This window comes from Chamaea fasciata, unplaced genomic scaffold (assembly GCF_029207755.1).
Source record: "Chamaea fasciata isolate MVZ Bird 193981 ecotype frontalis unplaced genomic scaffold, bChaFas1.0.hap1 SCAF_6, whole genome shotgun sequence".
NCBI classification, from domain to species: domain Eukaryota; kingdom Metazoa; phylum Chordata; class Aves; order Passeriformes; family Sylviidae; genus Chamaea; species Chamaea fasciata.
This window is the reverse complement of record NW_027094091.1, coordinates 39800-62579: the sequence shown is the minus strand read 5'-3', so window position 1 is coordinate 62579 and position 22780 is coordinate 39800. Positions and strand designations below refer to the sequence as shown.

Below are 22780 nucleotides of genomic sequence, written 5' to 3'. Positions count from 1 at the left end.
GCGAGTGCCCGCACTGAAGATGACGGTTCGACCGGAAGTGGCTTCAGCCTCAACCAGTATGGCGGCGAGGAAGGGCGGAAGTCTTGGCACGCTGCTCGCAACCTATTGTAACCGAGTGCAGCCGAAAATAGCCGAGGCGTGACGAAAATCGCCGACTTTCGGCCAGCAGCCGGACTCAGCCGAGGGCAGTTCGGGGTGATCCCGGACCGGTGCCCGCCCTCCCTGTCGCTTCCTCGGCCGGCGGTTCGAAGGCGATGTCGGGGGCCGCTGTGCCCGGAGCGGGAGCACTCGTTGTCGCTGCTGGAGCCGGGCGGCGGCCGGCCCGACCAGCAGCAGCGGCTGCTTTCTGTTCACACTCAGAATGTCATTCCTCACCCCAGTTATGCTATCACAATTACTTCATTTTTGATCTGCAGTTACAGCCACATTTCTTGAAAGCTGCCCGGAAAACCTGGCTGGGACTCAGGTAAAGAAAGGGAGACTGACCGGTCACACCCCGCGGGGCCGCCGGCAGCGGCTCGGGAGCGCCGGGCGCGGGCCCCGGCTGCGGCAGTGGCGGCCGTGAGGGCTGTGCTGACAATGGAGGAGGGCGGGAGCTGCCGCAGCGCGGTTGAAGCGGAGCGGAGAACGGCCGGTCCCGGGAGAAGCCCCGAGGACGGCGGTGGCAGCCGCGGGGGGCGGCCCCGAGCGGAGCCGGGCCGGGAGCGGGCGGCCGGGGCTGCGTGGGGCGAAGGCGGTCCCGACGCGGGCACGGAGCCGGGGAGGAGCAGCGGGGCCGGCTGGGGCCGCCCGGCGGAGCCTTTCCTGGGAAGCAAAACCTGCGGTTTCTCCCACCTCGGCCCCGTGGCGAGGGGCAGCGCAGCAGAAGGGAGCAGCACCTGAGCGGGTGGGGCAGTGCTGGGGCGCAGGGAAGATGCGGCTGGGGCAGAGCTTGCAGGCTTCTTACATTTAAATGAACGTGGAAAGCTGAGAGAGAGGTAGTATAAAAGCTCTGTGGGTGCTCGGACAGGTGAGACGTGACTCAGGGGAGGGAGTCGCTTTCCTGAGCTCCTGAAGTTCCATTTGTCTCTCTCAGGAGCAGATGTGAGAAGTTTCCTGTTTGGAATTGGGCTCCAAAAGGAAGGAACCTGAAGCTGCTTCTTTTGATAAATCCATAAGCATGGGAGGCTGTATGAAGCACACTGTTTTAAGTAGCCAGTAACTTCCATGGATATTTTAACTTTTAAAAATGGTGACTTTTAATTCCTCTGCACACTGATGATTTGGCTGTCCCACACAGGTTTCACTGAGGCTGTGAATTGCAATCCCGACCATCTTCCGGTTTCTGGTGCTTAGGGCTGTGGCATTTGGTGTGCAGAAAACATCCCAGGCTGTCCACCTAGGAACTGTATGGGCATTTCCACAGTTCCTCAGAGTGGGAAAAGGCCAACAGGGTGGTGGTGGGACCTCTCTTTCTCCCAGGCCTGGGCATCCTCAAGACACCTCTAGATTGGTTTTTAAGTGTTGTTTTTTGTTTTCCAGCCCAGGACTAAGCTGGAGAAAAGGTGGAGAGTAGCAAGTGGGACTGCCATGTTAAGATCCATCCTTGGATTCCAGGTTCTCCCAATGGGTTTGTCCAAAGAAAGGAGGTGTTTGCGGTACCTGTTTGTTCACCTGTTGAGCTTGGAAGAGATGCTGAGCATGAAATTCCAGGGAAGCTGCACTTGTGTAGTGGCTGGAGTGAGAAGCATCTTGCCTGTCTTTCCCCACTGGTGTGCTGTGGTCATTTCCTCTCTGGGTCCTTGTTTCCCTCTTTGTCTCTGTATCCCTCTGTCCTTGCCATGTGTTTGGCACTCTCTCTTTTTCTCCATCTTTCTCCACGCCTCGTGTTCATGCTTATTCTCTGTGGCTTTGTGGTGCTCCCCGTGCCACTGTTTCCCATGGGATCCTTGTGTCCTGTTTGCTGTCCCTGTTCTTTTTTAATCCCTCTCCGTCGTGCTGCCCATCAGTGTACAGAGGCTGACTGGAGGGAGGTTCTTGTGCTGCAGGTTCCGTTCAGGAGGCTGGTGTGATTCAGCAAGCCCACAGTTTGAATTGCCCCCTCCATGTGGTCCAGCCAGCTGTGCCCAGTGCCCATCCTGGAGTGCCTTTTCTGTCAGCTCACGCGCCATCGTGCTGGAGACTGTCAGGCAGGTGCTGGGGTGGACGAGGGGAGGGCAGGGGGCTGAGGTGCTGTTGTTGGGCAGGGCTTGCTCTTTCACCCACACCGAGTGGTGGCCAGGCTCAGCTGAGCACAGCAACTGGTGTTGGAGAGATGATGCCTGTCTCGTCTGTCTGAGCTGCCCCAAAGGCCGAGGACAGGGCTGAGGCTCTGGTGGTTTGGCTGTACGAGGCCCATGGCAGCACAGTCACCGCCCGGCTCCAGGCCTCCCTCCCCGTTACGGAGGCGATGCTGTGAGTCCCTGCAGAAGGGCTGGGGCATGTGGCGATGGAGATCAGTCCCTTCAGCCCTGTGCTTTGTCCCCCAGCTGTGACCTCCTGGAGCATCTGGCTGTGTGGGGCCACCTGCTGCTGAAGCCACAGGGCCTGAGGCTTTCCTTTGCAGCCTTCGTGTGCTCTCTGACCTCCTGGTCCTCCTGCAACCACCCAGGCCAACACTGTGAGCTCAAATCACAGACTGAGCTGTTCCCCATCCCGAGCGTTGTGCAAGGCAGCAGTTCCAGGGAACAGCAGTGTCCCCATGTCCTGCACCCAAGTGTTGCAGAGACGCGCTTGAACAACCCCGCTCCTCAGGGAAGGAGGACAGCTGCCCACTGCCCAGCCAGGGTAGGTGGTCTTGAGCGAGTTCTGAGTTCTTTAAGTGTGGACAAAGGTGCAGAAAGGCTGGTGTGCACAAGTTCTGCTCCAGCCATAGAGGTGTGGGGAGCAGCAGCTTCCACAGTGACTCCTGTGTTGCAGCCTTCATCTTGCCTAGCAGTGAGTGTAGAAACACACTCTACTCCCTTCCTTCTCCCTCTGCCTGTCCCTTGCACCACCCTTGCAGAAGAGGAAACACAAAAAAATCATGAGGATTATGTAAAAACAAGCTGGAGCCTGTTTTTTTAACTTGTTTCCAGGTAACTGCACTGACCTTCCTCCTCCCAGGGGCTTTGTTGTAGTTGCTCTTTTAGTGTCTGCCTCTGAGCAGCATCTCACTCCTGGGACTGGGGAGGCTGAGCTTACCTTTATTTTTTGGGGATGAGGTGGAGGGGAAGTCTGCTTCAGCCCCTGTGGGGAAGAGACTGGGCACAGGGATTTATCCTTCCCATGAAAAGGCACGCACGGTGATTTCTACACAAAATACTTTATTAGTCAACTAAAAGCAGTGGATCAGCAGCCGGAAAGGGAAGAGGGAGAGGAAAGAGTCAGAGTCCAGCACAGCATGTGGTTTTCACCCTTTTCCCCTGAAATGCCTGTGGCCGGCCATAAAAAGCCCCACCACCAGGCTCAGCTTCTCCCTCCCACACTGGCAGGGTGCAACAGTAGCAAAGAAGCGTGAGGACAGGTACAGGGCAGCTCCGTCTGTGGCCAGGCCCTGCCTGAGCTCCTCTTGGCCCCTTAAATGTCCCTCAGGAGGTGGCAGCAGGTGACACTCACATGGCAGGGGCTGCACCTGGAGAAGGAAGAGGGAAATGAGGAGTCAGAGGGCATATCTGGCTCTGCCCCATGGGCTGTGGGAGAGCTCCCCACAGCCCCCACAGGGACTGCCAGTCTCACCTTTGGCCCTGCGAGCAGATGTCCAGCAGCTTCTTCTGACACTTGGAGGCACCTCAGGCAAGGCTGGAGCAGCAGTCACTTTCCTCCTCCCACGAGCACGTCCCTTCCTTGGCCCTTCAGCTACTGGCGATTGAAGGAGAGACAGGAAGACTGATTCAGTGATCAGAATTTGGTTTCACTGAGGTTTTCCAAAAGCTTGTATACCATTTCAGGAAGGTTAATAGTTTCTACTACAATAATTAGGTTAAAAGATCATACAAACAGCTCATGCATTTTACAGCATCTTTTTCGTAGGGGGTTGATTGAATCTCTCCTCTTCCCATAAACAGGTTTAATCCCATCTTCTGTAATCTCAAAGTTCTGTTTGTTCCTGCCATGGCATCCTGGTTATCAAACCAAGCCTGCAAATGAATGGTGAGCGGTCTGGGGCAGATGGAGGGAATGGCAGGGCTGTTTCAGAACTGCAGAGAGAGGACGGAGATGTGGGGGAGCTGCTGGTATTGCAGCATCCCTTCCAGCATCCCCTTCCCAGCGTGCCTCCCACAGCACCTTCCCCTGCAGAATCCTCCCTGCTGCCACCCCTCCGGGCGCCTCACCTGCCAGCAGCACCTGGAACTTGTTGGCCGAGAGCATTGCAGGGACAGCTGTCATTTTCTCACACTCTGTCCCGCACACTGAAGGTCAGGTGCACCACGGGCTCATTGACCTCCTGCAAGTCGCTGGAGCTGAGGGTGTAATCCACGTGCCAGCACACTGAGCCCAGCTGGGTCAGTACGGTGGGGAGTGGGATGGTGTCAGCACCCCGGTTCACTCCAGCATGGTGATTTACACTGACCCCCACACTCCTGTTAAGACCCAACACCCCGCTCACACCTCAGGCTGCAGGCACTGAGCCAGTCCTGGAAGGGGCTCTGCTTCTCCTCAAAGGAATGGCACAAGGCGCTGGCATGCTCTGCTCTTGAGGGGAGACAAGAGAAGAACCCCTCTGCTCACACCAGACCTGAAGCTGCCAAACTCCACCAAAGCACCTGGGGAGGCCCCAGGGACTGATGGACAGAAGGGAGGTGACAGAGGACAGCACAGCAGCCAGCCTGCCCTCCATCTGGATGTGAAGGCAAGGCTGGGAACTGTCAGCAACATCCCAGCACGCCTGAGGAACCTTTGGGCAGCCCCAGCTGCTGCAGGTCACCTGACAGAGACTCACCATCTACCCAGTGCTTGGCCGCGCTGGAGAGGATGAAGCCGAGGACAGCAATGGTCGCCTTCAAATCCCCCGACTCTGCAGACGGGAGGGGGGGTGAGCTCTGTCACCTTGGAAAGGCATCCCCAGACACACTGCTGCCCATGCCTGGAGCATGGCTCCATCAGGGGATCGTGGTAAGGACAGCCGTGCTCACCTAACTTTGCATCTAAGGGCAGCTTCGGGATCTTGTCATACTGTGGGAGAGCAGAGCACCACGGTAAACACCAGCTAACACACTCACTATCAGTGTTAACACTAACAATTCTTACCTAAATATTAATACTAATAACATATACATAATATACGCATATTATTACTACTAGAAGAGGCCGGTAGTGTTCTTAACGCTGAGGCTTGCATGAAGAACACGAGATTAAATAATGTTGCTGATTATGCCATTGTAGTGTTGAAGCGCTTGACCCCCCCTGCGGTGAGCAGCGGGCCCGCAGCAGGCGGGGGGCGGGCACTTGAGTATCTTGGCCAGGGTGCTGATCCTCCCAGCGCTGATCTCGGCCAGCACCCAGTCGGGGCGCCCAAGTCCCCGCAGAAGCGGAACCGCTGCGGGGAAAGAGGCGCCCACAGCCGGCAGCGGGCTCTGCACGCGCCCCCGCTCCCCGCCGCCGACCCCCCTCCCCCCCACGTCGCCGCCGCTCCCTGGCCCGCGCTGCTACCGCAGAGTCCGCCTTGGCGACTCGGAACCGCTCCCGGCCGGGCTGCCGGCTACGCCCCTCCCTGCCCCGAGTGCCGACGGGCGCTCCGGTGGGGGCTCTGCAGGGGCCTTTCAGCCGGGACCGGGGCACAGGGAGGGTCGGAGAAGGGGACGGGGGTCTCGGGAGCGGGACCCCGGGCGACCGCGGACCCCCGAGCGCCCCTGGCTCCGCCCGCCTGAGCGCTCGCGCTCCCATTGGCTGCAGCCTCAGCTGCCAAGCCCCGCCAATCCCGGCCCGCCTTTCTCCGCCCCGTCCAATCACAGCCGCCCTTTCAATCCGGGCGCGGTCCCGCCCAGATCCGCCCGCTCAGTCGCGGCCCGGCCCCTCAGCCCGGTCCCGGTCCCCCGTTCGCCTGAGGCGTCCCTCCCGCCGCCCCGGCTTTGGGAACGAGCGGAGCCGTGCCTCCGCTGCCGCAGCCTCGGCAGGTGCTGCCGGGACCCAGGAAGGGCGGCGGGAGCTCCCCGTTGAGGTCCCGGCCGGGAGTTCTCCCAGGGAAACGGGGAGACGGCGGGGAGCGGGCGGAATGGCGGGAGCGGGGCGTGAGGGGACAGCGGGGGGTCGCGGAGCCGAGGGGGGCGGGAACGGGCGGGCCGGGATTGGCGGGCCGACACTGCGCTGTGATAGGTTGGGCTGGCCCGGCCGCCGCTGCCTCAGGTTGTGATTGGCTGGGGTGGCCCGGCCCTGGGGGATAAATAGCGTGCCCTGAGGGGTCTCGGCGCTAGTTCGGCGGCGGCGCGGAGAGCGACGGGTGGGACTGGGCGGTCGGAGGAGCGCGGCCGGAGGAGCGCGGCTGCGCCAGGACGGGATGTTTGCGGCTTCCGGTCAGGGGAGCGCCGGTGAGCCCGCACGCGACTCCCGCGTCTGTCTGTGCTAGCGTGTGGGGACTGGCGGTGTCCTGGGGCAGCGCTGCCGGCCGTGCCCGGTTCTTTCCGCCGCGCCCTGCGTGACTCGGACGGCCGGAGGCTGGTGCGGGGCTTGGTGCGGCGCGGGGAGACCGGCTGGGGCTACCAGGGGAGAAGTGCTTCCGTGGTTTCTGGATACAAAGTAACGCTTAAGATATCAAAAATAAAGCTGCATTTTTTTCAGTTTTAATGTTTTATTTTGTTTTATTCGAAATAATTATGATTTTTTTCTTTATTACTCCGTTTCAATAATTTCGTCGCTTTATTACATTATTTTGGTTTATTTTTGTTTTCTTTTGCTAGATAGTTGTTGTTACTTCAGTAAAGGTTGTAGGGCTAGGGCTGAAACACCGGTTGCGAGGCCAGTGGAGGCATAAAGCCCCAGGGTGTGGAATAAGGATCTTGGCACTAGAGGCCGGCCCAAAACAATGAGGAGCAATGGGAATGCTGGGGCTGGAGTGGATAAATGCCACGGGAGAAGGGGATGGAGCTGCAGCTCAGGGCCTGCAGGAGATGCCTGGGGGGTTGCCAGCCCTTGCCCTGTGGTACCAAGCAGAGGCTGAGGGTGTGGGGGTTCGGAGGGCACCAGGGCCCGAGAACCAACACAAGGGCACTTTTTGGGATGGGGGAGCAGGGGCCCAGTGGCTCTTCCCAGCCCCCGGTGCTGCCTGGGGGAGGTGAGGGGGGCCTTGGGGCAAGTGCTGGGCTGAGACCCAGCGAGAGGGGGAAGACAGATGTTGGGCTTCAGGTGCCAAGTGTTCCCAGGGCTGGGAACCCAGGAGGATGGGTGGTAGAGCTCCTAAGGACATTGAAGCGATGATAATAACTGACTTGTGGCCTTATCAACAGTCCTGAGCTGCAGGGAGAAGCAGTAGCGGCTTTTAGCGGCAAGCAGCGGGACGCTGAGGAGCTGGAGCTGAGACAGCAGAGCTGGAGGAGACACAAAGATGGTAGGGTTTGGGGTGAAACCCCTGTGGGGCTGGTCTAGGGAGTATGGAGCCGGGACGGGAACTGCGTGACTGGAGCTGAAATCACTGTAAGGGGGGGATAGGGATGGTAGAGCTGTTGCTGCAGTAAGGATTAGTAGGTTGGGGCTGGAATGTGGGTACAAGAGCTGTGCTGAAACAACACAGAGTTAGACCTAAAACAACAACCATACTCTGAGAACCAAAAGCAACGTTATTATGTGCCAGTGCTGGGAAGACATGGAGACAAAAGTGAAACAAGAGCTGGCAGTGAAATAAAGCCTGTGGGTCAAGAGCTGAAATCACTGGGGCAGGGAAGGGGACTCTCCAGGGCTCGAGCTCAAATCACTTTTAGAGTAACATAGGAACTTTAGGGCTGACGAACTGACTGTGAGATTGGTGCGCTGAAATGACTGTAGGCCTGTGATACTGATGTTGTAGCTGGGTACTGAGCCCAGAAATGGGAGAGAGGGTGGAGAGCTGAAAAGGGATTGCTGTAAGATTGCTCCTGAAATGCTGGTGCTGCTGGGATATTGCCCGTGTCAGGGATACCCACTGTAGGGCTGGGGCTGGGATGTTGACTGCGGGGTGGGCATAGACACGGTGGGGTCAGGGCTCAATGGCTGCTCAGCTGGGGCCAAGATGAAGACCCTGCCCCGTGGACGGTGGAGAATTTTCAGCTGCCAGAGTCGGAGAAATGCGCTCGTGGAGCTGGAAGAAGCGAGCTGGCCGTGAAATAAAGCTTGTGGGTCAAGAGCTGAAATCACTGGGCCTGGGAAGGGGATGCTCCAGGGCTCGAGCTCAAATCACTTTTAGCGTGACAGAGAAATTCTAGGGCTGATGTACAGACTGTAGGATTCAGCCCGGCCCCACTCCCCTGGCCCGGGCTCTGCCCCAGTTCCCCAGCATCGGCACCGGCCCGGGCTCTGCCTGTGCGCGGCGTGGGCGCTGCCCCGCATCCCCGTCCCTCATGGTGCGGGAGAGGGCGGCTCGGGGCGGGCGGCAGCCCCGCCGCCTCACATGGTGCGGCCGGTCCCGGCTGGCGCCCTCGGGGCTGCCCTTGCCCCGCGGGCGGAGGAGGAGAAGGGGCAGAGGGAGGGCGAGGGCGGAGCAGCCCTGCCAGCGGCCGCGGCGGGAGCGGGTCCGGCGGGCGCGGGCGCTCGGGACGCGGGGGCGGCGGGGAGGGGACGGGAAGGGACGCGGGCTCCCGGCGGCGCCGTGCCGGGCGCTGCCCTCCGCGCACATCGCGCGGCCGGGCTGACTCAGAGCCGGCTGCACCTCGCCCGCCCTCCCCGGCTCTCCCCACCCCTCTCCGAGCAGTTCGCGCCTCCCTCTGCTCTAGAGGCTCCATCTCACCGTCTCCCCCATCGTTCTCGCCTGGCAATGGTTGGAGGACTGTCACGGACTTGCACACACCGCGACTCGTGACCGCGTTTCCCCGCCTGTGTTTTTCCCGAGGCAGGTGCCAGGTGCTCCCCATCACTCCCCGTCCCCCGCAGCCCAACTTCCCTGCCTTGCCTGCTCCAGGCGCCCTCGGCCCTCGTGCCCGACCCTGCCAAGTCTGCCGCTGCAGCCCTTACACCTCGGCTCACGGGTCTCTGAGGGGACCCAGCTGGCACCTACGCCTGGCAGGATCTCTGGGTGGGGGATTTCAGTGGGCAAACAGCACTGACTCTTCCAGGCTGCAAAAGGACCTTCTCTCTTTCCTCACACCGGTGGCACCTCCTTGCCTCATCCCCGCAGCGTTCCGACTCCAGCGGGTCTTGAGTTTGAAGTGTGTAGGCTTGGCTTAAAACCTTCACTGCAAAGTGGGGAAACATCTTGAAGTTACTTTGAGAGAGTTCAAGTTGTTCCCTGTAATCTTTTGTGATACAGAAAAGTGAACCGGTGAGAAGTTCCAACAAATTGTCATTACTACCTGCTAAACTACCTTCAAATGTCATTTGGTGCTTCTTTTAAGGTATGAGGGACTCAAGGGGATAAATCAGGACACTCATTTCCCAGTTCCTGTAAGAGCTGTCCTCAGGAAAGAGAGCTTAGAACCAACTCTGGAAATGGGGAATGAAAGCATCTTTTCTTCCTGGGGCTGTGCTGGGGTGTAAAGTGGGTAAACATGAATATCCAAATGTTTACATCCTGCTATGCATGTTCACACTGATCTTTCTCCTGAAAAAAAAAAAATCAACAAAACCCCATGAGTGAGTAGGTGAAAGATGATGGAACTGTGAAAAACGAGATTTTTTTAAAATGTAAAATTTAAAAATAAATTTAATAAAGTTATAAGGGAGATTAAAAAAGCAAAATAGGGTTGGTTGGGTGACTTGGCACTCAGCTAAGTCTACACTTTGCTATATTAAAGTTATACTTTAGATACTTTTTTATTGCATTAGTTTGTTGAATATTCATTTTTTTATAAATTAGTTTTTATATTTTAGGAATTGTTTTGTATGGCTTTTTTGGGGGGTTGCTTTTTTAGAGTATGTGGTTTTTGTTTGTGTTTTTGTTATTACTTTTAATTTGGGCTTTGGTTTGTGCTTTTTTTAGATGGTAGATGTTTGATAGTTGGTATATTAATAGTAGAGGGGTTTTTTTGTATGTTTACTGGATGTTGTTTTGACCAAACAGACAGTTTAAGCAAATAGCAGAGTCTTTTTTATATGTTTATTGGATGTTATTTTGGCTAAATAGACAGTTTAAGCATACTATATTAGCGAATATTAATATGCTTAGTTTTCTTTACTAATAGAAGAAATAAAAGAAAAACTTATATTTTTACTACAACATTATTACTTATATAACATACATTTTGCGGAAAGCCAACCCTATAATATAGATTTCTAACAGGACCAAACTAATTGTGTTAAAACTATTCCTCTCCTCCTGTTCCAACTGAAGTTGGAATGCATCCAGATTTGAATTTCCAAAGTCTGGCCCCTCTTTTCAGAGGTTACACTGAACTTTGACCAACTTGGTCTTCGTGTTTGAATCTGAATCCACTTTTATTCCTCACCTTGTCCCTTTTAACACCCAGAAAAACAACGGGGTATCACATATATCAGACTATGCCTCCGTAGTCTTGGGCAGCTGGTTTGATAACCAGGATGCCATGGCAGGGACAAACAGAATTTTGAGATTATGAGAAGATGGGATTAAACCTGTTTAGGGGAAGAGGACGTGCTGTGTCACATCTCAGCATCCCACATGACAACACAAAGTGACTCTGCAAGGCAAAGACTTAATTTTAACAGGTCTCATTGATACTAGGCAAGCCTGATTGTTATCTCAAAAAGCCATTGCCTAATGATTGGCCGTTAATGCCCGTCTCCCAGGCTCTTTCAGGGGTGGGTGGAAATAGTCAAAGCCTGCAAAGGACACTTAATGCAAATTGCTGCAGTCAAACCTTTTCTACTGTCTGTCCCCCGGTTTTGTGGGGGAAGATTCTCTTAACACAGCGGGGTTTTAAAATTCAAACAAATTTTGTGGGGGGTCATTGAAGCGCAATCAATGCAGAAGAATATAGACAGCATCCAAAATCACTGGGAAGTATCCCATTCTTGTGCTTGAAAGGCTTTGAATCAGAAGGTCTGCCAGGGCTGTTGCCTGATGAGTATTTGTGAATCTTCCCAGTGAGATAACGTAACTTTTTCTAGCCTGGTGATGCTGTAAGCAAAAGACCATCCCAAAGCGCAGGAATGAGCCTGGCATTCTTTTGGCAGTGTGCAAGTATAACCCGAAGGCAAAGGCAGTTTCCAAGTGGAATGACTGAACTGGGAGAGGTTTGAAATGCAGGTAACCTCCAGGGAGGTGAAGCGGGGAGGGCTGAAGGACAGCACAGCGCAAGAGGCAGCTGGGTGCTCCGGCTTGTACACATCTTCCAGGGAAGCCTTCCTGTGGAGAAGGAAAACTCACGGACACTGTGGCTGACAGGAACTGAAGACATGCTTTCAGTAGAATGGCACTGAGATATATGTATACACTTTCTTTTTCTTTTCCCGCTGAATGGGGGCTACTTTGCTATTCAACATTAACCTAAAAACCAAGTACCCTAAAATATAAAAAGTATTTTTGCGAATCTCTGCTATCCCCCGTGATGGGTAGTGTGTGAATAGAAAACTTGGAGACAGTAGCATAAAACACAAAGGCAGGAAGGGAGTAAGTGTTTATCACGATGTGCAGAATGCACCTCTCTGCTACAGCCTTGAAAGCTGCTTCTACAAGCTGGCAATATTCAGTTGCTGGAAGACAATATAACTAATCCAGACATGTTCAGCATGTAGAATTCCAGAATCTCAGCCTTGTCCTTCCCTCACGAGCAACAGGAATTGGATTCATTTTTTCCCCAAAGAAAAAAATCACTTGAAAGTCTAGAAGTTAGAATCCAAGAAAGATATCACATCTGCTTCAGTGAGTTTCTCTCTTTTGAACTTGGGGAGGAATGATTTTACTGTGCCAGAAATGCAGGAATTGTGTTGTTACATGGAAGCTTTAAAAAAGCAAAGACAAAATTTGAGCACTTCACTTCTTTTTCTCCTTGATATTCATTTTCCCCTGAATTTCAGCCAAACTGCCAATTCAAAACTCATATCATTGCTTAGTGTATGGAAATTCCGATAAAATTAGTGTGTCAGTTAAGAAGAAAACAATGTGAAATAAAGAAAGTGAATGTGAAAATAGTAATTTGAAATAAAATAGTTCAGTTAGATGGTCTAAAATCTTCTATTAGTGAAAAAAAATCACTAGATCTAATGTAGAATAACAAGAGTTGTCAGAAAAATATCTCAGAAATACTTTTACACACACACACACACACACATTCCTCTGTGTGTGTGTGTACACTTCTCCCCATCCTACTGCTTTTTCTTCCTGCTTTCTCCCCTGTAATTTTTTAAGAGCTGGTATTTGTCATTTTCATTCTATTCGCCCAGAATAAAATTTCCAAGAAGTTCCCTAATGTTCTTTTTGGCTTTTGAGAATTAAAACAAAGAAAAAAAAAAAAAAACACAAAAAAAACCAAAAAAACCCCCCATAATTAAGAGCAAAACCCCAGGCCTTTCCCACATTTTTAAAAGCTTTATATTCCTGCATTCTGACACAGACAGAATCCACAGGACAGTTCAAACAAGTGGGCTGTTATCCTCTCTCTGTTTCTATGGAAATGAGTGTCAGACCACTTAAAACAAAGCACATACCTTACAGTAATCACTACATTTTGATTATTTAAAATAACAGAGCGCAGTTTTCCCAATCCAACCTCTATTTCTATGGATACAAGCTGAAAATCGTTGTAGAGAAGCCTGTTCCATAATTTTTTCCAATTCTGAATTTGTTTTGGATGCTGTAAGTTCTCACAAGGCGCTATGGATGATACGATCTAACAAGAGCTTCAAGTGTGCTGTAATTTGAACTGGAGAGGACCAATTCTGTGAGCCAGAGTTAGGAAACATTCTTGTGTGTGTAAATAGAAATTGGAATGAATACTGAGTGAAGTACTCCACCCAGCAGGTTTAGAAGGAGGGGAATGATTTGCTGTTTTCTGCTATTTTTTGACTTGCTTCAGAGAGAGTGAGCTGAGCTAAGCAAGTTCTGAGTTTGGTGATCATGAGCTCCTCCTTGGCCAAACTAGTCAAAACACCATAGAGACCCCCACCACTTCACGAGACAGAAGATGTGACCCATGAAGTTTGCAAAGCCAGTCTCCTCACGTTTCATTTGGAATGAAACCTCACTCCATTTCCTCAGGAGAGGCAGCAGAAGGTCCCCGCTCCCCACCCCCCTGAATGCTGCCAGTCTTGCTGGCACTTCTCCTGTACGCAGATTGTTTTTTCTAGCAGTGCACCTGGCACTTGTATAGACATGAAGTGAGAGGCATGTCCCATCTCAGAGAGCTTACTGCTGCAAACAAGAGAATGTCCCTGGTCACTTCCCGACATGATGTTTCAAAGACACAGTGGGAAAGACTGTGTGTCCTGCCCCTCAGTTAGGAAGGACATTAGGCCACAGTTACTGGGTGGAGCACGGTCAGGGAAATCACCCTCTTTGTCAAAGTGCTTTACTACGGTTTTATGAGCCTGCCTCTGATGGGTCGTTATCATGACACTGTTCCCCTTCCGTAAGTATTTAAGACAAGATTTTCCAAAATGACCAATGACTACGTACTTGAAATTCAAGACAGAAGCTTTTCAAAGCCACAGAATCAATGTCAAAACACTGAAAAAACTGTGGCTTTTCCAAGAGCCTTGAAAAAATCGGGCTTCCAGATGTCTCAAGTTAGGTATGCAAAGGCATGCAAAACTGATGGTGTTTCAGAAAAGAATAGCCCGTATCAATATCTAATCAGTGAGAGTTAATAGTTTTGAGATCCAGACCTCAGGCTAATTCGACCTGAGCACAGTGAAATTAGAAGCATATAACAAAAATTTAAAATGATATTGCAGTGCTTATAAGTGCCTGCTTTTCCCATCAAGACTGTAAGGGCTCCCTGGTAAATTCTGTGACTCAGTGACTTTGTCAAACTCAGACTGGATGATGCTTGAAGATTATTCCATGTGTATAAGGTGGGAAGGATTTCAGTACACAGAAATACCCGAGAATCGCAGTAGATACTCAGAGGTGCTCTCAGCAAATGCCTCCTCTGGCTATGCACAGCCTGCTCATTGACACTTTTCTGTCCTCTTCCCTCTTTTTCTGGTCTTTCCACCCATCTTCAGCACCTGGGCATGCGGCCCAGTTCCAGAGTCTCACCATGCTCTGACTCAAACCCCTGATGCTCATAATGCCTGGTCGGCAGATCCTCCCATATCGACAGGCTCTAATATTCCTCGTGGGAGGAAGATAAATTGCCATTAGTCAGGCTTAAAATGCACTCCTTGCACTCCAGCTGAAATAACTACGGGATTGGAGGAGGAGGAAGAAGAGGAGGAGAGATGATTTTGTTTTACAGCATCTAGAGTAAAAAAAGTTGTGGTTTTACCTCAGCCTTGCCAGCCCACTCATCTCCTGGGTCCATACACGGACCTTGCACATACCCTGGACTCCTCGATGCCGAACTCCTGGAATTCAAGCTCTGCAATGAATGTGTCCAAGTGTGTGAGCTGGCACTGGGCTGATCCCAGCAAGGATCATGGAGGTGCAGGGCACAGGGCATTTGGACATGTGATGACAAAGAAGAGATAGTGTTGGGAGCATTCCCTTCTTGGGAGGCTGTGCCGAGGAGGTGGTCCTGTCAGCCCATCCCTGGGCAGCGTCACCCTCTCTCCTTCTGTCATCCCATGCCTCAGGGTGCCAAAGGCTGGAAAGCAGGAAGATTTGACAAAGAGCTCTATATCACACATGAAATTTGGGGAAAAACTGAAGGAAACTTTTCTGTGTAATAGTTGTGTAAACTGAGAGCGAACACTGAGAGCTACAGTTTTAAGGTGCGATTTTGGATTAAATGTATTCCCTCTGAATGCTTTCTATACTTAATTTATACATAAAAAGAAACATTTATTTTAAGACACTAATGCGTTTCTTACCAAAGGAGTGAAGGGTGGGAGATTGCAACTCACAGATGAAGCGAAGTGAAACCACCACAGGGGTTACTGTAACTGTAAGTGGGGTATCCCAACAGCAGGACAGGTTTGGGCTGGGATTAGCATGGGCTGTATAGCTGGGGTCATGCAAAGGTCTGTCTGCAGCCCTTCTCATAGTCCCTCATCTGCAGGGAGAGGCTGTAGGCCTGGAGATCAGGCTGAGTTTGGGAAGGGTCAGGAGGACACGGTTACGGAGTGATGTAAATGCGTATCAAGAGACTTGAGGAGTGGCAATGTCAGCTATAGAACAGCAAGGATCCATGGCTAACGGCTGGAGATAGGGGCTGCCTGAGGAGGACAGGAGTGCTTAAGGCTGAAATCAGAAGAGAAACCTCGGTGAAGATTTTGTGTTAGAAATGGTCTCATCTGCCAAATCAGATATTTGTCTTCAGGATTGCACGAGTAAGGAATCCCAGAGCAAAGAAAAAGGTTCAGGTTTGGGAGCAAAGGCAAGTTGGGCAGGACTGCGGGGCTGGGGCTTAGCTGTTTACCTTCTGTTCAGGACAGTAAAGGCCTCAGAGGACATAACTGAGGCAGGAAAGGGTCGCTTGGCTCAGTTAGTCTTGTATCTAGAACTGTTCCTTGAACAAGGGGGGGAGCTGAGGTTCATGCAAGGGACCAGGAATTGCTTTTTAGCCTTGAAAATGCCAGAGGGGTGTGTGTAACTTGGATATGATGATAAGTTCATCTGGCAAGAATCACAGAATATTTTGATTTACTGAAAAACCGGGCAGCTCAGAAGTTACTACTCGACTCATTGCTGCTCCCATCTGTTGCACACGTAAGCACAGCAGAACAGATGATTTTTTTCTGAGCCTGAGGTCTTCGACTGACCCTCTGTAAATGCGTCTTGCCAAAAAGCAGACTCGGGGGAGGAAAGTTGTCAGATATAATAGAGAAAGAAAAGGACACAGGCTTCAAAGTCCACTCCAGCAGAACATGGAAGTGACCTGGCTGGAAATGAAACCCGTAGTCTGCTTCCCCAGCCTCCTGGAAGCCTCTAACAGCTCCACAGGCAGTGAGGGGAGAGAATAATTGAACTTCAAGTTGAAATAAAAATAATTTTCAGTAGCATTCTGCAGTACTTTTAAAATACTAGAACCATGAAATATGGTGTGATGATAACTATCAGGCTTGTAAGCCTGGTAACTAGGACTTTTACCTTGAAGATCTCAGTATGGGTACTTTAAGCCTTTTAAAACAGAGTTAAATCAATTTTTTTTTCCCCTAGTTCTGCTAGCACTAGCCTTTCTTTTCACCCCCTCAAAAACAGAGCAACTCCCTCTTGAGGATGTTATTTACTTTCCATATTATGTGCTTACCGATTTCTGGAATTGCCAATGTATTTGGATACCTGCATAAATTTAAGTTTCAAGAAAACTGTAAGGCTGAAACAAAAGAGAGAGACCGCTGCAGATGGGATACTGGGAAGGAATTCTCGTCTGTGAGGGTGCTGAGGCCCTGGCACAGGGCCCAGAGAAGCTGTGGCTGTCCCGGATCCCTGTGGCCTGACTGAACTAGAGGTAAAGCCGCCTGGGTGTCCTGCCCACGGCAGGGGGTGGGAAGGGATGGTGGAACGAGATTGAGGTGAATGTTTTGAGATTAATTCGTGGGTTTTTTAATAATATACTTTATAAGCCTGTGTAGTAGATATTTTAGAGTTAGTTTGTGTTTTACTGGATAACATCACTTTCTTAAGCGTAAAGGAATGCAGGGTTCCTGGAAGACATTCCTCTGCCGAGAGGGACGATAATCACCCAGCGCGGAGAGAAAGGAGGGTGTGACCCCTGGCTGATGGAGCTGAGCACCGCCATCAGCCACCGTCAGCCGAGTGCTCAGCGCCCCACAGCCATCATCCCGACTGTCGTCAAGGACATACATCTCAATACCCGGTTCCAGCAAACCCGGACAAAAGCTTCTGTCTCCCCGGAAAAAACTATTCACCTGACTTGCAACCGTAAAAGACCCTAGATGAATATGAATCAAGAATCATACACACAAAGAACCCATGACGTAATCGGTTGCCCAAGCCCAAAAACTGTATAAAAACGGGCTCTGCACACTCTGAATTTGTGAACCGGAGGGGGACTCTGTGCCGTTCCATGGTAACTATTTTTAACTCTTTTTGCTCACCTGAGCACCGGTCGCTGGGCAGGCCCGACAACTCGGCCGGGGCGGGACCGCGGGAGCACCACCCTGCCCGGGCCGCGATATCTCCGGGCCGCTGCCGCTCCCGCTCCGCCCGCCCCTGCCTGCGGGAGCAGCGGCGATTCCGGGGTGCCGCCGTGCCGGCTCCGAACCGGGCATGGCCGGGAAGCGGAGCGGGGCGCCTGCGGCCCGCGGGACGAGGAGTTCGATGGCGCCCGCCTCACGGCGCTGCTGCGGGACCCCGCGGCCGCCGCCAAAGGTGAGGGGCTCTGCGTGGCGGGAAAGGCGCGCCCTGAGGCGGCCGCGCTGGACAAAGGCGGCCGCGCCGTCCCGGGCTGAGGCGGCTGCGCTGGACAAAGGCGGCCGCGCCGTCCCGGGCGGAGGCGGCCGCGCCGTCCCGGGCTGCGGGGGCCGCGCCGTCCCGGGCGGAGGCGGCCGCGCCGCGCCGCGCCGTCCCGGGCGGAGGCGGCCGCGCCGCGCCGCGCCGTCCCGGGCGGAGGCGGCCGCGCCGCGCCGCGCCGCGCCGTCCCGGGCGGAGGCGGCCGCGCCGCGCCGCGCCGCGCCGTCCCGGGCGGAGGCGGCCGCGCCGCGCCGCGCCGCGCCGTCCCGGGCTGCGGGGGCCGCGCCGTCCCGGGCTGCGGGGGCCGCGCCGTCCCGGGCTGCGGGGGCCGCGCCGTCCCGGGCTGCGGGGGCCGCGCCGTCCCGGGCTGCGGGGGCCGCGCCGTCCCGGGCTGCGGGGGCCGCGCCGTCCCGGGCTGCGGGGGCCGCGCCGTCCCGGGCGGAGGCGGCCGCGCCGCGCCGCGCCGTCCCGGGCGGAGGCGGCCGCGCCGCGCCGCGCCGTCCCGGGCGGAGGCGGCCGCGCCGCGCCGCGCCGTCCCGGGCGGAGGCGGCCGCGCCGCGCCGCGCCGTCCCGGGCGGAGGCGGCCGCGCCGCGCCGTCCCGCGCGGAGGCGGCTGCGCTGGGCAGAGGCGGCCGCGCCGTCCCGGGCGGAGGCGGCCGCGCCGTCCCGGGCGGAGGCGGCCGTCCCGGGGCACGTCGCAGGGGGTGGGTGGCACCGGTGCTGCTGCTGGCGGGGCTGGCGCATATGGCACCGCTCGGCCCCTCAGGGTCGCGGCCGGGCCGGAGCGGGCCCTGCACGGGGCGCCGGTGCCCCGGGTTGACGCTGCGCCTTTGCAGGGCTGGAGACGTTCGTGTCCGTCGCCAGGACGCTGCCATCGGCCCAAGTGTACGATGTCGTGGAGGGATACGTGAAAATTTCCATGGAGTGTGCTGAGATATTCAAGCTTCTCGATGGAGAAAGGAAGCCTGAAAGTGAAGTAAGTTGGACAGGGGGCTTGTAATTCAGGGACTGGCGGCTGCAGTCCCAACAATCCCACCCTGGAGAAGAAGCGACAAAAGGTTGCCAGAAAATGGTCACAGTGGCCAAGGCTGCCAGAGCTCCAGGAAGGTTTGGGCAGCGCTGTCAGGCGTGGGACTGTTGTAGTGGCTGTGCAGGACCAGGAGTTGGACTGGATGATCCTTGTGGGTCCAGCTCAAGATACTCTGTGGTTCTGTGAATAAATGCTTTGTGGTGTAGATAACTCTGATAATTGATTATGGCTTTGGTTTGGTTTTTTTCTTTTTTTTCTGGAAGTAGCAGTGGCAGAAGCACCTACCGAGTGGGAGATGCTCTTTTCAGTTCATAGATGTTCCTGGATTTAATGACACACACAGCCAATCGTCCCGTCCAAATCAAGCTGTTAAGGTTCTTTAAATGTTATCAAAAGATCTTTTAGGAAATAAGGGGATCAATAAAAGCAGTTAAGTAAGCAAAACAATAGTCTGGTGAAAGTAAATGTTCTTAGGTATCTCCCTGATATATCAGTATTTCTAGGAAGCCGCTGGTAAAGTTGACCTCATTTTTCTTATTTTAGCTGGACACAATTTATCCTCATCAGAATATGACGAATGAACAAAGAGTTCAATAATTTTTCACTCTGAATGCTGGTGCAGCATTGCTGACTGCTTACAACATAGTACTGTATTGTGTGGCTTTTTAACCATCGCCTGCTATTCTTTGTCTTCCAGTATCATTTTTATCTGTGTCGTGTTCAGTGACAGCCTTCCCTCAATATCCCGTTGCTCACAGGGGCTGGTGTTTGTAATGGGCGCAGCCCAGTGCTGTGTGGTTTCTGGATTCCTCTGCAGGGAAATAATTGCAATACCGGAACAGCCCCAGTGTTTTTCTCGGGGACATTTTGTTTTTCGTCGTCCACTTAGGAGCAGCCGTCTCTTAAAGCAGTGATTCCTTGAAACTACATGCTCTCCAAAGTGATCTTTTCCGAGAGGAAGCATTAATTTGGGAGAGAATCTAAAAGTTAATGTCACTTTCGTGTGTGGAAGCTTTCCTCTTGGGGTGGGGTTACCCTTTATCGATGGTGGTTATTACTATTTGCTCAGCTAATAATTTCAAGTCTTACCTGATATTGTCAGATACTAACATACTTTTTTATCCGGCAGATGCTGTTAGTCTTTCAAGTCCTAGAAGCCATTTTACTGAGGACAGCCAGCAACCGCTCACATTTGTGGGAATGAACATCGTCAGAAAGTTGATTCATTCCTATATGAGACTGGTCTATGCTGCTTTGTATTCTGAAAATCACAAGTAAGTCTTCTTGGTGCTCTGCTGGAGAATCTCTGTCAGTTGATCTGGAGGGACTGTACGGGACGTTTCAAAATTCATCTTGAGTTATTGCTAATAATCCACCTTTATTTAATAATCCTTTTCCACTTGTCATAAAATAATTGCCTGTGGAAGTCTTTGCAAAGTGAAAGCTCTGATGCATCATACAATCCAGTGCTGTAGGATAATTTCCTGAAGGTGTAGTTTTCATCGGTTGGGCCTGCCCTGGTGAGAGCTAACACTGGTGGTACCTTGAGTCCTCTTACTTTATTGCTGCTTGATTTGTGGGGTGGAATGTACTGCGTGGAACAGGGCTGGGCAGTCTTCCTGTGACAGCAAAAAGAGCTGCTCTTGAGTTCTTTGTTTTCCTGTATTTTTTTTGGAGTCAGGTTGCCATGTTTATAATAGATTTTTCTCTTTCAGACTGGCTTTTTCTGTAATTTTTTCAGTCTCCTAAAACTGAGGTCATTTTAGGTTGCTCAATAACTGTTGTTATTTAGTCCAGACCAAACAATTTCTCATGCTCCTGTGGATGGGGAAAAAAGTTGCAAATGCCAGAGACATTTCAGTACAGACCTGGGAGGAAGAGGGAAGCAGAGAAAAAATCAGACTGAAATTGACTTGGCCGAGGCAAATGACTCATCTTTCAGTCTTTGAGCAGAACTGGAAAACCTTTTCTCTGCTTGCCTAGTTCATAGGCACAGCTGTGCTTCCTGAGCTGTGCAGTTGATCTTATTGCAGCAGGCTTTTTAACCTGACAAAGAATCTCAAATGTGTAAACTGGAAACAAATTTTGAGGCTGTGCAAGATGTGCACTTCTGATGAAATGTTTAAAGATTGCAGGTTCTGGAGGAATCCTTCTAGAACCTGCACAGAGGGGGCTGCAGATTTCTGGTGGGAGATGCTCTGCATTTTCTGTGCAACCTCTTTGCTGTGCAGAGGGATTTTCTTTATTGCATGTCTAGATGGGATCTCTGCTTGAACCACACGGCTTTTTACAGGTTGTCCATGACAGATGCACGATGGACAGGTTATAAATCTGTTCATGGTAGTGGCTGTTCAGATGATGGAGGTCTGCTGTTCTCTTATGTATTCCTGTTGAAATAAATGGCAGACCTCTATGAATTTAGGAGTTCATAGAATCATAATTAAGGCTTGCGTAGTCCAGCCCCACTGCCATGAACAGGTCATCTTAAAGTTGTTCGTTTTGGCACTTTCACCCTTTTAAACTACTTGATAAAGGGAATATCCAGCCTCACCTTATGGCCTAATTTTGGGGAAGAATATGAAAAGGCATTTCCTTCTCCCTTCCTCCCTCACCCCTCTTTCCCAGCTGCTGTTATTACTACCTAAAATAATTGCTTTGATTATTTAACTTCCCTTCTATTTTCTCTTGAAGTTTTAATCTGTTGGTTTGGTGATTAGTATAACCATGATCCTGGAAATAACCTGCAGGTTTTCCCTCTGCTTTGTCTTTTTAGGATGAGCCAGGGGTGCCTTACACTGCTGTCAGCAATGGTGGCTCAGGGCCCGGGTTCAGCAAGGGATCTATATAGTCATTTCGATTTCAATGAAATACCTGCCTGGATTGTTGGAAAGAAGATGCAAGAAGGTAAATTAAGGTCCTGCATGCAATGAAATGCTATGCCATGGCTCCACCAGCATTTTTAGCTAACTGTTGGGAACAAACTGTTGCCAATGTTTGTTGTATTTTCATCTGCAAGAGCTTAACTCTCCCTTCCTGTCCTGTGTCAGGCTGAAGTCCTTGACTGTGCCTAACTGGACACATGAAAATGCCTTACGTGTTGCCAACGAGCTGTGGAGAAACATAAATGTACAGTTTCTGTGAACTGTCCTTCTGGTGTCTAAAACAGAGTGAAAGCGATAGTACACTCCTGGAAACTAGTCAGTCATTTTGTGGTTTGGTCCCACTGAAATAAATGGAAGTTGGAGAGGGGATATTGCTCAGTACTAATACAGGGTAATTGTGTTTGAAAGCATAAACAGAATAATCCAAATTATCTCTAACTGGAAATCCTTAAGAGGAATATGTGAGTGAGGGGAAGAAGTCACTCCTCTTTTTCCTGAAGAAACTATCTCTTGTTTCCTCCCTGTTTGCTAAAAATAGTCAGGATTGACCCAAACCAGAACAAGAATATCTAAGTGTCATTCCAAATGCAAGTATAAAATTAATCCAGTATTGTTTGCAATGTTGACATATTGTTTCTAGATTTTAAAGATTACTTGCAGAGTGAATGTGTAAGTTTGTGTTAGGTTTGTGCCATGTGAGGTGAAAATTCAGACGTTTTCTTTATTAAGCAGTCAAATGGAAGGCAAAAAACCAAACATCCCTTTTTCCCTGGAACCACCTTTTATAGTTCTGGAACTGTCAGATTCCTCGAGTTTTGACCTCACTGCAGGAGTTGTCTGCAGGAGTACCTCCACCCTTAATTTTGAGTGCTTGGGTGTAGTCTTTTGACCACAAGCTGCTCAAGTGCTCCAGTAAGGTACAAGGAAACAAGCATCCAAAAGGTCTTACTCTTGTACAGCTTTCCATGAAATTGTGTCACAGCTGGTTATCAGAGGTGAGTTTTTAACACAAAAATACCAGGCCCAAAGCTTCCAGCAAAATTTTGTTTGTTTCTATATTTCTTCTTTCAGCCTTTTCATGAGTCCCTGCTGCCTTATCTTTTGCATACACAGAATCATCTTTACATGCAGATTATTTTGCACAGCAGGTTTATAAAAAATTGTAAACCATGGGGGGACTCTGTCAGGGAGTGTAGTGATAGGATGAGGGATGAGGTTTTTTTTAAAAGAGGGTGTATTTACATAGGATATTGG

At 51.8% G+C, this 22780-nt stretch overlaps 2 long non-coding RNA genes across 3 annotated transcripts; one reads left to right on the top strand and one right to left on the bottom strand.

Moving 5' to 3' along the window:
• The first annotated feature begins 372 nt into the window (after positions 1 to 372).
• Positions 373 to 4151, top strand: LOC136290793 (uncharacterized). Its single transcript, XR_010721382.1, has 3 exons — positions 373 to 466; positions 1522 to 2168; positions 4065 to 4151. It is a non-coding gene; the product is annotated as an uncharacterized lncRNA (long non-coding RNA).
• On the bottom strand, positions 3313 to 4404 carry LOC136290792 (uncharacterized). Of its 2 annotated transcripts, XR_010721381.1 has the most exons (4): positions 4332 to 4404; positions 3998 to 4136; positions 3736 to 3858; positions 3313 to 3631 (listed from the first exon to the last, which is right to left on the bottom strand). It is a non-coding gene; the product is annotated as an uncharacterized lncRNA (long non-coding RNA). The 2 variants fall into 2 exon arrangements; XR_010721380.1 differs by lacking the exon at positions 4332 to 4404 and having other exon boundaries at positions 3994 to 4080.
• Positions 4405 to 22780: the final 18376 nt, after the last annotated feature.